The sequence below is a fragment of the Heptranchias perlo genome (assembly GCF_035084215.1).
Source record: "Heptranchias perlo isolate sHepPer1 chromosome 15 unlocalized genomic scaffold, sHepPer1.hap1 SUPER_15_unloc_1, whole genome shotgun sequence".
Taxonomy (NCBI): domain Eukaryota; kingdom Metazoa; phylum Chordata; class Chondrichthyes; order Hexanchiformes; family Hexanchidae; genus Heptranchias; species Heptranchias perlo.
Genome location: NW_027138214.1, coordinates 598083 through 615023, shown reverse-complemented (window position 1 = coordinate 615023; position 16941 = coordinate 598083).

Below are 16941 nucleotides of genomic sequence, written 5' to 3'. Positions count from 1 at the left end.
GATAGGATTGTACTACAGACCCCCAAATAGTCAACGGGAAATTGAGGAGCAAATATGTAAGGAGATTACAGACAGCTGCAAGAAAAATAGGGTGGTAATAGTAGGGGACTTTAACTTTCCCAACATTGACTGGGACAGCCATAGCATTAGGGGCTTGGATGGAGAGAAATTTATTGAGTGTATTCAGGAGGAATTTCTCATTCAGTATGTGGATGGCCCGACTAGAGAGGGGGCAAAACTTGACCTCCTCTTGGGAAATAAGGAAGGGCAGGTGACAGAAGTGTTAGTGAGGGATCACTTTGGGACCAGTGATCATAATTCCATTAGTTTCAAGATAACTATGGAGAATGATAGGTCTGGCCCAAAAGTTAAAATTCTAAATTGGGGAAAGGCCAATTTTGATGGTATTAGACAGGAACTTTCAGAAGTTGATTGGGAGAGTCTGTTGGCAGGCAAAGGGACGTCTGGTAAGTGGGAGGCTTTCAAAAGTGTGTTAACCAGGGTTCAGGGTAAGCACATTCCTTATAAAGTGAAGGGCAAGGCTGGTAGAAGTAGGGAAACTTGGATGACTCGGGAGATTGAGGCACTAGTCAAAAAGAAGAAGGAGGCATATGACATGCATAGGCAGCTGGGATCAAGTGGATCCCTTGAAGAGTATAGAGATTGCCGGAGTAGAGTTAAGAGAGAAATCAGGAGGGCAAAAAGGGGACATGAGATTGCTTTGGCAGATAAGGCAAAGGAGAATCCAAAGAGCTTCTACAAATACATAAAGGGCAAAAGAGTAACTAGGGAGAGAGTAGGGCCTCTTAAGGATCAACAAGGTCATCTATGTGCGGAACCACAAGAGATGGGTGAGATCCTGAATGAATATTTCACATCGGTATTTACGGTTGAGAAAGGCATGGATGTTAGGGAACTTGGGGAAATAAATAGTGATGTCTTGAGGAGTGTACATATTACAGAGAGGGAGGTGCTGGAAGTCTTAACGCGCATCAAGGTAGATAAATCTCCGGGACCTGATGAAATGTATCCCAGGACGTTATGGGAGGTTAGGGAGGAAATTGCGGGTCCCCTAGCAGAGATATTTGAATCATCCACCGCTACAGGTGAGGTGCCTGAAGATTGGAGGGTAGCAAATGTTGTGCCTTTGTTTAAGAAGGGCGGCAGGGAAAAGCCTGGGAACTACAGACCGGTGAGCCTGACATCTGTAGTGGGTAAGTTGTTCGAGGGTATTCTGAGGGACAGGATCTACAGGCATTTGGAGAGGCAGGGACTAATTAGGAACAGTCAGCATGGTTTTGTGAGAGGAAAATCATGTCTCACGAATTTGATTGAGTTTTTTGAAGGGGTAACCAAGAAGATAGATGAGGGCTGTGCAGTAGACGTGGTCTACATGGACTTCAGCAAAGCCTTTGACAAGGTACCGCATGGTAGGTTGTTACATAAGGTTAAATCTCATGGGATCCAAGGTGAGGTAGCCAATTGGATACAAAATTGGCTTGACGACAGAAGACAGAGGGTGGTTGTAGAGGGTTGTTTTTCAAACTGGATGCTTGTGTCCAGCGGTGTGCCTCAGGGATCGGTGCTGGGTCCGCTGTTATTTGTTATTTATATTAATGATTTGGATGAGAATTTAGGAGGCATGGTTAGTAAGTTTGCAGATGACACCAAGATTGGTGGCATTGTGGACAGTGAAGAAGGTTATCTGGGATTGCAACGGGATCTTGATAAATTGGGCCAGTGGGCCGATGAATGGCAGATGGAGTTTAATTTAGATAAATGTGAGGTGATGCATTTTGGTAGATCGAATCGGGCCAGGACCTACTCCGTTAATGGTAGGGCATTGGGGAGAGTTATAGAACAAAGAGATCTAGGAGTACAGGTTCATAGCTCCTTGAAAGTGGAGTCACAGGTAGATAGGGTGGAGAAGAAGGCATTCGGCATGCTTGGTTTCATTGGTCAGAACATTGAATGCAGGAGTTGGGATGTCTTGTTGAAGTTGTACAGGGCATTGGTGAGGCCACACTTGGAGTACTGTGTACAGTTCTGGTCACCCTATTATAGAAAGGATATTATTAAACTAGAAAGAGTGCAGAAAAGATTCACTGGGATGCTATCGGGACTTGATGGTTTGACTTATAGGGAGAGGTTAGACAGACTGGGACTTTTTTCCCTGGAGAGTAGGAGGTTTAGGGGTGATCTTATAGAAGTCTATAAAATAATGAGGGGCATAGATAAGGTCGATAGTCAAAATCTTTTCCCAAAGGTAGGGGAGTCTATCACGAGGGGGCATAGATTTAAGGTGAGAGGGGAGAGATACAAAAGGATCCAGAGGGGCAATTTTTTCACTCAAAGGGTGGTGAGTGTCTGGAACGAGCTGCCAGAGGCAGTAGTAGAGGCGGGTACAATTTTGTCTTTTAAAAAGCATTTGGACAGTTACATGGGTAAGATGGGTATCGAGGGATATGGGCCAAGTGCAGGCAATTGGGACTAGCTTAGTGGTATAAACTGGGCGACATGGACATGTTGGGCCGAAGGGCCTGTTTCCATGTTGTAACTTCTATGATTCTATGATTCTATGATTTCGTCTGGCCCGTGAACAATTCCATCCTGGCGCTAAGAGTCGCACTGGGCAGTGACTCCACCAGGTGTATCGAGGAGGCGCGAGCGTGTGGAGCGATCCCGTCCGATCTTACCCCCGATCAGATGGAATTTCTCAACGACTCGAGGCCCCGAAACCTCCCTCAGGAAACTCTGCTCACAACTTAAGCCGTCTCTCGGGAATTCCCTTTGTGACATTCCACTCTTCACGGAGGGGCTTCCTACACAGGCGTTACCTGCAAACTCTCCACTTCCCCACCCTCATCTCCCATCAAGACACCACCTTGCCTTCTGGTTGGCTCTCTATGCGGGAAACCTCCTGCTGATTACCACCTACCGTCCTCCCTCAGCTGATGAATCAGTCCTCCTCCATGCTGAGCACCACTTGGAGGAAGCACTGAGGGTAGCAAGGGCACAGAATGTACTCTGGGTGGGGGACTTCAATGTCCATCACCAAGAGTGGCTCGGTAGCACCACTACTGACCGAGCTGGCTGAGTCCGAAGGACACAGCTGCCAGACTGGGCCTGCGGCAGGTGGTGAGCGAACCAACACGAGGGAAAAACCTACTTGACCTCGTCCTCAGCAATCTACCTGTCGCAGATGCATCTGTCCATGACAGTATTGGTAGGAGTGGCCACCGCACAGTCCTCGTGGAGACGAAGTCCCGTCTTCACACTGAGGACACCATCCAACGTGTTGTGTGGCACTACCACCGTGCTAAATGGGATAGATTCAGAACAGATCTAGCAGCTCAAAACTGGGCACCCATGAGGCGCTGTGGGCCATCAGCAGCAGCAGAATTGTATTCCAGCACAATCTGTAACCTCATGGCCCGGCATATTCCTCACTCTACCATTACCAACAAGCCAGGGGATCAACCCTGGTTCAATGAGGAGTGTAGAAGAGCATGCCAGGAGCAGCACCAGGTGTACCTAAAAATGAGGTGCCAACCTGGTGAAGCTACAACTCAGGACTTTATGCATGCTAAACAGTGGAAGCAACATGCTATAGACAGAGCTAAGCGATTCCACAAACAACGGATCAGATCAAAGCTCTGCAGTCCAGTCGTGAATGGTGGCAGACAATTAAATAACTAACGGGAGGAGGAGGCTCTGTAAACATCCCCATCCTCAATGATGGCGGAGTCCAGCATGTGAGTGCAAAAGACAAGGCTGAAGCATTTGCAACCATCTTCAGCCAGAAGTGCCGAGTGAATGATCCATCTTGGCCTGTTCCCGATATTCCCACCATCGCAGAAGCCAGTCTTCAGCCATTTCGATTTACTCCACGTGATATCAAGAAACGGCTGAGTGCACTGGATACAGCAAAGGCCATGGGCCCCGACAACATCCCGGCTGTAGTGCTGAAGACTAGTGCTCCAGAACTAGCCGCACCTCTAGCCAAGCTGTTCCAGTGCAGCTACAACACTGGCATCTACCCGACAATGTGGAAAATTGCCCAGGTATGTCCTGTCCACAAAAAGCAGGACAAATCCAATCCGACCAATTACCGCCCCATCAGTCTACTCTCAATCACCAGCAAAGTGTAAACAATTTTACAACACCAAGTTATAGTCCAGCAATTTTATTTTAAATTCACAAGCTTTCGGAGATTTTCTCCTTCCTCAGGCAAATGTTTCAAGATTTGCCTGAGGAAGGAGAAAATCTCCGAAAGCTTGTGAATTTAAAATAAAATTGCTGGACTATAACTTGGTGTTGTAAAATTGTTTACAATTGTCAACCCCAGTCCATCACCGGCATCTCCACATCACCAGCAAAGTGATGGAAGGTGTCGTCGACAGTGCTATCAAGCGGCACTTACTCACCAATAACCTGCTCACCGATGCTCAGTTTGGGTTCCGCCAGGACCACTCGGCTCCAGACCTCATTACAGCCTTGGTCCAAACATGGACAAAAGAGCTGAATTCCAGAGGTGAGGTGAGAGTGACTGCCCTTGACATCAAGGCAGCATTTGACCGAGTGTGGCACCAAGGAGCCCCAGTAAAATTGAAGTCAATGGGAATCAGGGGGAAAACTCTCCAGTGGCTGGAGTCATACCTAGCACAAAGGAAGATGGTAGTGGTTGTTGGAGACCAATCATCTTCGCCCCAGGCCATTGCTGCGGGAGTTCCTCAGGGCAGTGTCCGAGGCTCAACCATCTTCGGTTGCTTCATCAATGACCTTCCCTCCATCATAAGGTCAGAAATGGGGATGTTCGCTGATGACTGCACAATGTTCAGTTCCATTCGCAGCCCCTCAAATAATGAAGCAGTCCGAGCCCGCATGCAGCAAGACCTGGACAACATCCAGGCTTGGGCTGATAAGTGGCAAGTAACAGCGCCAGACAAGTGCCAGGCAATGACCATCTCCAACAAGAGAGAGTCTAACACCTCCCCTTGACATTCAACGGCTTTACCATCGCCGAATCCCCCACCATCAACATCCTGGTGGTCACCATTGACCAGAAACTTAACTGGACCAGCCACATAAATACTGTGGCTACAAGAGCAGATCAGAGGCTGGGTATTCTGTGGCGAGTGACTCACCTCCTGACTCCCCAAAGCCTTTCCACCATCTACAAGGCACAAGTCAGGAGTGTGATGGAATACTCTCCACTTGCCTGGATGAGTGCAGCTCCAACAACACTCAAGAAGCTCGACACCATCCAGGACAAAGCAGCCCGCTTAATTGGCTCCCCATCCACCACCCTAAACATTCACTCCCTTCACCACCGGTGCACTGTGGCTGCAGTGTGTACCATCCACAGGATGCACTGCAGCAACTCACCAAGGCTTCTTCGACAGCATCTCCCAAACCCACGACCTCTACCACCTCGACGGACAAGGGCAGCAGGTACATGGGAACAACATACAGTTTTGGTCTCCATACTTAAGAAAAGACATACTTGCTCTCGAGGCAGTACAAAGAAGGTTCACTCGGTTAATCCCGGGGATGAGGGGGCGGACATATGAGGAGAGGTTGAGTAGATTGGGACTCTACTCATTGGAGTTCAGAAGAATGAGAGGCGATCTTATTGAAACATATAAGATTGTGAAGGGTCTTGATCGGGTGGATGCAGTAAGGATGTTCCCAAAGATGGGTGAAACTAGAACTAGGGGGCATAATCTTAGAATAAGGGGCTGCTCTTTCAAAACTGAGATGAGGAGAAACTTCTTCACTCAGAGGGTGGTAGGTCTGTGGAATTTGCTGCCCCAGGAAGCTGTGGAAGCTACATCATTAGATAAATTTAAAACAGAAATAGACAGTTTCCTAGAAGTAAAGGGAATTAGGGGTTATGGGGAGCGGGCAGGAAATTGGACATGAAGCTGAGTTCGGATCGGTCAATGCCCTGTGGGTGGCGGAGAGGGCACAGGGGCTATGTGGCCGGGTCCTGCTCCGACTTCTTGTGTTCTTTAGATTTGTGGTTGGGATCAGATCAGCCATGATCTTATTGAATGGCGGAGCAGGCTCGAGGGGCCGATTGGCCTACTCCTGCTCCAATTTCTTATGTTCTTATGTTCTAACACCACCTGCACGTTCCCCTCCAAGTCACACACCATCCCGACTTGGAAATATATTGCCGTTCCTTCATCGTCGCTGGGTCAAAATCCTGGAACTCCCTTCCTAACAGCACTGTGGGAGAACCTTCACCACACGGAGTGCAGCGGTTCAAGAAGGCGGCTCACCACCACCTTCTCAAGGGCAATTAGGGATGGGCAATAAATGCTGGTCGGCAGCGACGCCCACATCTCATGACTAATAAAAAAAATCCTCCCCTGCACCATTCGGAATCTGTGGTGGAGAGTCTTGCACGGACCAGTGCCGACCAATAGATTTTTAAGCTGTTGTACAGACTCCCAGGCTGCCTGTAATTTTTGTAGCCGGGATGAATCATGGAATCATAGAATCGTTGCAGCACAGAAGGAGGCCTTTCAGCGCATCGAGCCCATGCCGTCTCTTTTAAGAGCAATCAGTTAGTCCCATTCCACCGCTCTTTCCTGGTAGCCCTGCAAATTTTTTCCCTTCAAATATTTATCTAATTCCTTTTTGAAAGACACGATTGAATCTACTTCCTCCATCCATTCAAGCAGCAGATTCCAGATCAGAACAACTCGCTGCGTTAAAAAAAAATTTCCTCATGTCATCTTTGGTTCTTTTGCCAATCACCTTAAATCTGTGTCCTCTGGTTCTCGACCCTTCTGCCAATGGGCACGGTTTCTCTTTATTCACTTTATCTAAAACCTTCATGATTTTGAACACCTCTATCAAATCTCCTCTCAACCTTCTCTGCTCTAAGGAGAACAACCCCAGCTTCTCCCGTCTCTCCACGTAAATGAAGTCCCTCATCCCGGAATCATTCTAGTAAATCTCTTCTGCACCCTCTCTAAGGCCTTCACATCTTTCCTAAAGTGCGGTGCCCAGAACTGGTCACAATACTCCAGTTGTAGTCAAACCAGTGTTTTATAAAGGTTCAACATAACTTCCTTGCTTTTGTACTCTATGCCTCTATTTATAAAGCCCAGGATTCTGTATGCTTTTTTAACCACTTTCTCAACCTGCCCTTCCACCTTCAATGATTTGTGCACATATACCTCCAGATCTCTCTGTCTCTGCACCCCCTTTAGAATTGTACCATTTAGTTTAAATTGCCTCTCCTGATTTCTCCTGCCAAAATGTATCACTTTGCACGTCATCTGCCACGTGTCCGCCCATGCCACCAGCCTGTCTATATCCTCTTGAAGTCTATTACTATCCTCCTCACTGTTCACTACCCTTCCAAGTTTTGTGTCATCAATAAATTTTGAAATTGTGCCCTGTCTGGTCCAAGTCATTAATATATATCAAGAAAAGCCGTGGTCCCAGCACTGACCCCTGGGGAACACCACTGTAACCTCCCTCTCTAACCCTAACCCGAAAAACAACTGGACTACTCTCAGTTTCTTGTCACTTAGCCAATTTCTTATCCATGCTGCCACTGTCCCTTTTATTCCAATTTTGCTGACAAGCCTATTATGTGGCACTTTATCAAACACCTTTTGAAAGTCCATATTCACAACATCAACCGCATTGCCCTCATCAACCCTCTGTTAACTCATCAAAAAACTCAATCAAGTTAGTTAAACACAATTTGCTTTAGTACATAAGAACATAAGAAATAGGAGCAGGAGTAGGCCATCCGGCCCCTCGAGCCTGCTCCCCCATTCAACAAGATCATGGCTGATCTTCTACCTCAACGCCATTTTCCTGCACCACCCCCTATTCCTTGATGCCTTTAATATCTAGAAATCTATTGATCTCTGTTTTGAATGTACTCAATGACTGAGCCTCCACAGCCCTCTGGGGTAGAGAATTCCAAAGATTCACCACCCTCTGAGTGAAGAAATTCCTCCTCATCTCAGTCCTAAATGGCCTACCCCTTATTCTGAGACTGTGACCCCTGGATCTAGACTCCCCAGCCAGGGGAAACATCCTCCCTGCATCTACTCTGTCCAGCCCTGTAAGATTATTGCCTTTAACAAATCCTTGCTGGCTTTCCTTTGTTAATCCACATTTGTCCAAATAACTGTTAATTGTGTCCCGGATTATCATTTCTAAAAGTTTCCCCACCATCGAGGTTAAACTGATCTTCTTGTAGTTGCTGGGTTTATCCTTACACCCTTTTTTGAACAAGAGTGTAACATTTGCAATTCTCCAGTCCTCTGGCACCACCCCAGTATCTAAAGATGTTTGGAAGGTTATGGCCAGCAACTCTGAAATTTCCATCCTTAATTCCCTCAGCAACCGAGGATGCATCCCATCCGGACCAGGTGACTTATCTACTTTGAGTACAGCCAGCCTTTCTAGTACCTCTTCTTTATCAATTTTTAGCCCAACCAGTACCTCAACTACCTCCCCTTTTACTGTGACTTTGGCAGAATCTCCTTCCTTGATAAAGACAGATGCAAAATATTCATTTAGTACCTCGGCCATGCCCTTTGCCTCCATGAATAGATCTCTTTTATGGTCCCTAATCGGCCCCACCCCTCCTCCTACTACTCGTTTACTGTTTATGTGCCTGTAGAAAACTTTTGGATTCCCTTTTATGTTGGCCACCAGTCTATTCTCATACTCTCTCTTTGCCCCTTTTATTTCCTTTTTCACTTCCCGTCTGTACTTTTTATATTCAGTCTGGTTCTCACTTGTGTTATCAACCTGACATCTGTCATACGCCCCCTTTTTCTGCTTCATCTTACTCTCTATCTCTTTTGTCATCCAGGGAGCTCTGGCTTTAGTTGCCCTGCCTTTCTCGTTCGAGACAATGTACCTAGACTGTACCCAAACCATCTCCTCATCAAAGACCACCCATTGTTCGATTACAGTTTTGCCTGCCAACCTTTGATTCCAATTTACCCGGACCAGATCCGTTCTCAACAAACAGAAATTGGCCCTCCTCCAATTTTAGAGTATTTTTACTCTAGATTGCTCCTTGTCCTTTTCTATAACTAATCCAGACCTTATGATACTATGATCGCTGTTCCCTAAATGTTCCCCCATTGACACTTGCTCCACTTGACCCACCTCATTCCCCAGAACCAGATCCAGCAATGCCTCTTTCCTCATTGGGCTGGAATCATGCTGTTCAAGAAAGTTCTCCTGAACACACTTCAGAAATTCCTCCCCCTCTCTGCCCTTTACACTGTTACTATCCCAGTCTATATTAGGATAGTTGAAGTTCCCCATTATCACTACTCCATAGTTCTTGCACCTCACTGTAATTTCCCTGCAAATTTGCTCCTCTATATCCTTCCCACTAGTTGGTGGCCTATAGAATACACCCAATAGTGTAATGGCGCCTCTATTGTTTCTTAACTCTAACCAAATAGATTCTGTCCTTGACCCCTCCAGGACATCCTCTCTGTCCAGCACTGCAATGTTCTCCTTAATCAATACTGCCACCACTCCCCCACCCCCCCCCCCAACCTCCTATCTTTCCTTCCCTATCTTTCCTGAACAACTTGTATCCAGGAATATTTAGTACCCAATCCTGCCCTTTTTTGAGCTAGGTCTCTGTTATCATATTCTCTCTCAGTCTGACCCCACCTAATACCGTACTATTTCTTACTCTAGTGCTATCTGTCTCTCACAATCTTTTGTGCACCTTGTTTCCCTTTTCCGATGTATCCTGGTGCCCATCCTCCAGCTAACTTAGTTTAAACCCTCCCCCACAGTACTAGTGAACGTCCCCATGAGGACATTGGTCCCAGCTCTGTTGAACGGGTCCCTCCTGCCCCAGAACTGGTCCCAATGCCCCAAGAATCTGAAGCCCTCCCTCTTGCACCATGTCTCTAGCCACACATTAACCCGCCTTATCTTCCTATTTCTGTACTCACTGGCGTGTGGTACTGGGAGTAATCCAGAGATTACTACCTTTGAGGTCCTATTTTTTATCTTCCTCCCTAACTCCTGAAAGTCTGACCGCAGGACCTAATCCCTTTTCTTGCCTATGTCATTGATTCCCACATGGACACAACTTCTGTCTGTTCCCCCTCCCCCCACAGAATGTTCTGCACCCTCTCCATGATGTCCTTTACCCGGGGACCAGGGAGGCAGCACACCATGGGGAACTCACATCGACAGTCACACAAACTGTCTGTCCTCCTGACTATTGAATCGCCTATGACTACTGCATTTCTACTCTTCAATGTGCCCCCCTGTGCCATCCTTTGCCCCATGGTGCCATGCTCAGGACTGCACTCCTTCGAGGTGTCGTCACCCTCACTGGGATTCAATGCTGAATACCAGTTTGAGAGTGGCCACACTCCCAGAAGATTCCCGCACTGCCTGCCTCTTCCTGCCCTTTCGGACGGCCACCCACTTGCTATCCTGAACTCTCTGTGGCTGCAGGGTGACCATCTCCTGGAACGGACCATTCAGGAAACCGAAACCTCCCTTATGCTCTGCAGTGACTCCAGCCGCCCCTCGACCTCAGAAACCCTCAGCTTCAGCTCGAGCAACTGGAGGCATTTTCTGCACACGTGGCCCTCCAGGACACACGAAGAGTCCTGAAGTTCCCACATGGTGCGGGAATTGCAGGCAATCGGTCTCAGTTACCCCTCCATTATGCTTAGAAACCTGTTTTCTCTAAACTCCTTTTAGATTCTCGATTATTATTACTTTAATTATTGTTTACTAACCCTGATTAACCTCCCCTTTTATTCCAGTCTCTCAGAGCTCCTCCTCTCTGTTCACTGTCCTTACCCCTCTACACCTAATTCCCCCTCTCACCAAACTCTCAAGTTCCCACACAGTTCGCAATCACTCCATTCACAATACTCACTCTGTGTTTCAGCTGATACACCTTTTGAGAACAGCAGTTCCAACTGTTCAATCAGCTCCCAGCTCCCGGTAATGTCCCTCTATTCAGCCCCTCTTCTATGTATATGTGGAGTGTGAGAGGTTGCAGCCCCTCTTTCATTATTTGAAGGGGCTGCTCCTCGACATCTGGTTGCAATTCAGTCCCACACTCCTGGTCTTTGGCCACCCAGTGCGGAGGGGGGCAGGTAAGTGGGAGGACTTCCTCGTGGGTCTGCTCCTGGGCCTGGCCAAGGTGACCATCCACGGGTCCAGGATGGACGGGGCCCGTGGGGGGGTCGCTCTATCTGTCTGCCTCTCCTCTACAGTCTTTTCTGTGCCCAAGTGACCCTGGAGCATGTGGTGTCCGTCAATACATGTGAGGCCTTCCGTGGCCGGTGGACACAAGGACTGGAATGTATAGTCGACACCAGGTATAATATTATTATTTAGTTTATAAGTTTTCTTTCTTTTTATGGTTAAGTTCCTTAACAGTTTTGCCCCTTTGGGGGGCACCTTTATTTGATTTATAGTTGATGAGACTGGGGCAACCCAGTGTCCCATTTATTGGAGACTAAATCCAGGGACCACTTACACTGAGACTATAATTTGGAAACCAGAGTGCCTCAGTACGGGGGACGGTCATGGTGGTGAAACCAGCTCCAGTGAAGGTGAAAGGTGGGTAATGGGTGAAGATATCATGGTGGAATCAGATGGTGACTGGAGGGATCTGTTGATATGTTATTGTCAGAACCCCTTTGCAGGCAGCCCGATGACCTAATGGAACCAGCACAACACCTAAACCCACCTGTTCTTGTGCCAAAATCCCAAAGTCTAATGTCCCTGAAGTCTTTTTCTGTAAGAAATGTACAAAAGAAGGGAGGAAATTGGGCTCGGGCCAGCAAAACGTTTCTTGAATGAACAATTCATGAGCCTGTTTTGTGACTCATCTGCATGAGGTAAAAACACGAAATGAAAAAGGGCGGGTATAGTGACAATGGCTTTGTCAATAATGGTTTCTAACCCTAACAAATAATCCTAACCCCAGCCCCTCACTCTAACCATGAGAGCCAACCACTGACCCCAATCCTGTACAATAACCACTAACCGTAAATCGTGCAGTGTTGATAGCATGATATAGGGTCGTGTTGTGACATCAGCAGTCATTGGGATGTCATGGTGATGCAGGTTGGCCATGTTGTCGATAGTCACCCTGAACCGGGGAATGGGGGTGGGGAGGTAATCCAAATAAACCATGCAAATAGCCAGAAGGGAGTTACTTTATTTGAACAGTAAAGGTTACAGATTAAAATACCAGATTGCCGTGGGCTCCCCTTTTCTCCTCCTCTTGCAGTTTTGCTCCCCACTGTGGAGGACCCAGAGATAATGTTTACCAGGTGTGTGCAGCAGAGAGTGTTACATTCCTGTGGCTTATAGCTATTAATCACATTGGCCTTGGATACCTGGGCAGAAGACAACAATGTACGCTCTCGGTAAAGGGAGACAGTGCCGTCACCAACCTGTCCAGCCTGGAGACATCCCTGTTCTTACATACTGTCTGGTATGGTGGTTGGTACCATAACTCTACTTACAACGCATTGATGACTAGTTATGAAGTTCCAGAAGGACGAGGGATATGTATTTTATGCTGCTGCCCCTTTGTACGTTTGGCCACAGGCTCACTGGGCACTCCGGCCGAGATACAACCAGCACTCATATTCTGGAAGAGGGGTCGAGGAGGATCCAAGTGGAATCAGATAGGTGACGGTGTGATGCCAGCCTCAATGCTGTATGGTTACAAATACAAAAGGACAAGGTGCCAAGGAAGATGATCCAGAATCACACCTGTCCCTCGATGGAAAAGGGACCCACCAATGGACTAATAGCCCAAAGTACAGGACGATCTCTATTTAATGACGTGCGATATAAAATACTTCAGTGGTGTTTAACTTTAATAATGTGTCCGTGCCAAAGACACTGTAACATTTGTAACCTTTTACAAACAGTTGGTAGAGCCCACGCTCCAGAACTTCCTCCATCGAGCTCCAGCCCCTGCCCCCGCCACAACAAATGAGGTTAACTAATCCTCTGCTTTACCCCCATCCCACCACCAGAACAGGCAGGGAGTGTCTGAATGGCTGGGTATTAGAGCTGGGGGGTCACTGCTGGGTGTATAGAATGGACATTGAGTCACTAGCGGAGAGCGATGAGAAGCTGCAACGGAAGCTTAAAGGAATTTTGCTGAAGGAAAAGCAAAAGCTCGACGAGCAGTGAGGGGAGGGGAGGGGAGGGGAGGTTAGACAGGTGTTGTTCTCAGTGTCTGGCTTGGTGTCAAATGACTAGAGAATTCAGGACAAAATTAATAACCTCATCAAAGAGGATGCCCAGGCTTCAAGTGACGCCTTGAAGGGAGTCGCTTGTAGCAGGTGTGGGAGATTCGTTCTGTCCCAAACACAACAGGGACTGGATGAAATCGGGAACAACCATATCCCCACCTTTCGGTCCGGAGGACAGCTCGCAAAATGGAAAGTAATTACTTCCTCACACCCCGTCTGTGAATTAAGGAGGTTGGGCAGGGTATGGTCGACATCTTATCGGTGTGATGAAAAGCCCAAGAGTCTGGTAGGGATGGTTATCACACTCCCAATCTTTGAGGCCCATCTAGCCTTAAAGGTATAGGCAATAGGATCAATTATAGTATTGCAAGGGCAAATGCATAAGGAGTGTCACCCCTTCCCACCGTACGGATAAGTGAAACATGGACAGAGCCAGTCATGGCAGGATGCTCCTTGATCAAAGACATGTGGATGTGTTGATATGGTCCCATCGAAACTAATAAACCAGCATGTGGATTTGCATGGGATATGGAAACCCCCAACTGTACCATGTCTGTAACAAGGTGGCACTCGAGACAAACTAAGCATAGTTATGTCGAGCAGGGACGCTATTGTGACACAATGACCGCGACCTCTGTTGAGTATGGACCCCTCAGCCGCCCTGTCACCCACTCCTCTTTTTGCTTTGAACCGACACAGGTCACCAGGATAGATCAGGAGCTCCTGATACCAGAGGCCAGACATGATGCCACTGACAAATTGCTAATTTGATCTGGATATAATGATTCTCCCCTTGACACTTAAAATGAAGGAGATCTTAGGATGAACTGAGATCTCAATAAGACATCTGTACCGGCTACATCAGGAAAATCAGAATGTGGAAAAAGAAACTGAGGAGTTAGGAAGGAAATCATGATGGGAGCACGTAACTAATATATCAACACATGCGTGGATGAGAATTATTGCACAACTGTTAATTATTTTACAATGTTGTTATTGTTGCTGGTAATTATCATGTACAGGTTGCTTAAACAAAGCCTCGCCAAGTTGAATAGTAAACAAGGAGCCAGGTAGAAGGGCTCTCTCAAGTATGGAGTACAGGGAACTAAACAGGATGAGGGCAGAATACAATTTTTTTGACAACCTGATACACTGTAAGTGGAATGCGTAATATTAACCAAATGAAAGTTAGAAGCAATATGTATTTGTTTATGTAAACTCAAGATGATCTTAGGCAAGACCAAGGAGATAGTTGAGGGATAAAGTGAATATTGAACCAGAGAGGTTCCACTCAGGTTCAAGAGGAGGGAGATGGAAGAATATGTTTTACAACAAGCATAGAAAATATTGGGTTGCATAGTGTCGAGCATCTTAGCAAGAGGGCAGGTGTACAGAGGAGGGCAAAGGTCCACATCTCTGTGAGGCAAATAACTTACAGAAACTCAAGAGGTCATTGAAAGAGTGCTGAGGCATTAGAATATTGAAAAACAGTAAGATTCATTTGTGCAAAAACAATCGGGCAGTAATAGTAGGGGATTTCAACTACCCTAATATTAACTGGGACACAAACAGTGTGAATGGTATAGAGGGCACAGAATTCTTAAATTGCATGTAGGAGAATTTTTTTATCCAGTATATAGCAAGCGTTTAAGTGAAGACAAATGTAGGTCCCTTACAGTCAGAAATGGGGGAAATTATAATGGGGAACAAAGAAATGGCAGAACAATTAAACACATAGTTTGGTTCTTCACAAAGGAGGACACAAATAACCTTCCGGAAATGTTAGGGAACCAAGGGTCTAGTGAGAGGGAGGAACTGAAGGAAATCAGTATTAGTAAAAAAATAGTGCTAGAGAAATTAATGGGGCTAAAGGCTGACAAATCCCCAGGGCCTGATAATCTACATCCCAGAGTACTAAAGGAAGTGGCCCTGGAAATAATGGATGCATTGCTGATCATCTTCCAAAATTCTATAGACTCTGGAACTGTTCCTACAGATTGGAGGGTGGATAATGTAACCCCACTATTTAAAAAAGGAGGGAGAGAAAAAACAGGGAATTACAGATCAGTAGTGGGGAAAATGCTCGAGTCTATTATAAAAGATGTGCTAACAGAACACTTGGAAGGTGTTAACCGGATTGGACAAAGTCAGCATGGGTTTATGAAAGGGAAATCATGCTTAACAAATCTACTGGAGTTTTTTGAGGATGTAACTAGTAGAATAGATAGGGGAGAACCAGTGGATGTGGTGTACTTGGATTTTCAGAAGGCTTTTGATAAGGTCCCACACAAGAGGTTAGTGTGCAAAATTAAAGCACATGGGATTGGGGGGAATATACTGGCATGGATTGAGAATTGGTTGACAGACAGGAAATAGAGAGTAGGAATAAACGGGTCTTTTTCCAGGTGGCAGGCAGTGACTAGTGGGGTACCGCAGGGATCAGTGCTTGGGCCCCAGCTATTCACAATATATATCAATGATTTGAATGAGGGAACTGAATGTAACATTTCCAAGTTTGCTGACGACACAAAGCTGGGGTGGAATGTGAGCTGTGAGGAGGATGCAAAGAGACTTCAACGTGATTTAGACAATTTGGGTGAATGGGCAAGAACATGGCAGATCCAGTATAATGTGGATAAATGTGAGGTTATCCACTTTGGTTGTAAAAAGAGAAAGGCAGATTATTATCTGAATGGAGATAGATTGGGAACAGGGGAGGTGCAACGAGACCTGGGTGCCCTTGTACACCAGTCACTGAAAGCGAGAATTCAAGTGCAGCAAGCATTTAGGAAGGCGAATGGTATGTTGGCCTTCATTGCAAGAGGATTTGAGTACAGGAGCAGGGATGTCTTACTGCAGTTATACAGGGCCTTGGTGAGACCACATCTGGAGTATTGTGTGCAGTTTTGGTCTCTTTATCTGAGGAAGGATGTCCTTGCCATGGAGGGAGTGCAACGAGGGTTTACCAGACTGATTCCTGGGATGGCAGGACTGACGTATGAGGAGAGATTGGGTCGACTTGGCCTCTATTCACGAGAGTTTAGAAGAATGAGAGGGGATCTCATCGAAATATATAAAATTATAACAGGACTAGACAGACTAGATGCAGGGTGGATGTTCCCGATGGCTGGGGAGTCCAGAACCAGGGGTCACAGTCTCAGGATACGGGGTATGCCATTTAGAACTGAGATGAGCAGAAATGTCTTCACTCAGAGGGTGGTGAACCTGTGGAATTCTCTACCACAGAAGGCAGTGGAGGCCAAGTCATTAGATGGATTGCAGAAGGAGATAGTCATAGAGTCATAGAGTCATACAGCACGGATAGAGGCCCTTCGGCCCATCGTGTCCGCGCCGGCCATCAGCCCTGTTATTAGTTATTAATGCTAAAGGGATCAAGGGATATGGGGAAAAAGCGGGAGCAGGGTACTGAGTTAGACGATCAGCCATGATCATTTTGAATGGTGGAGCGGGCCCGAACGGCCAAATGGCCTACTCTTGCTCCTATTTTCTATGATTCTATGAAGCCCAATGAAAGGGGGATGTAGCGGGTGGTGGTGTGTGTCAGCATCACGTCTGACTTCTAAGCAGTTCGAATCGCTCCCACTCCCTGGGTTCTAGACCTTGGACTTATTTGGGGGTTGTGACAAAGTGCAGCAGACAACTGGTTTTGGTG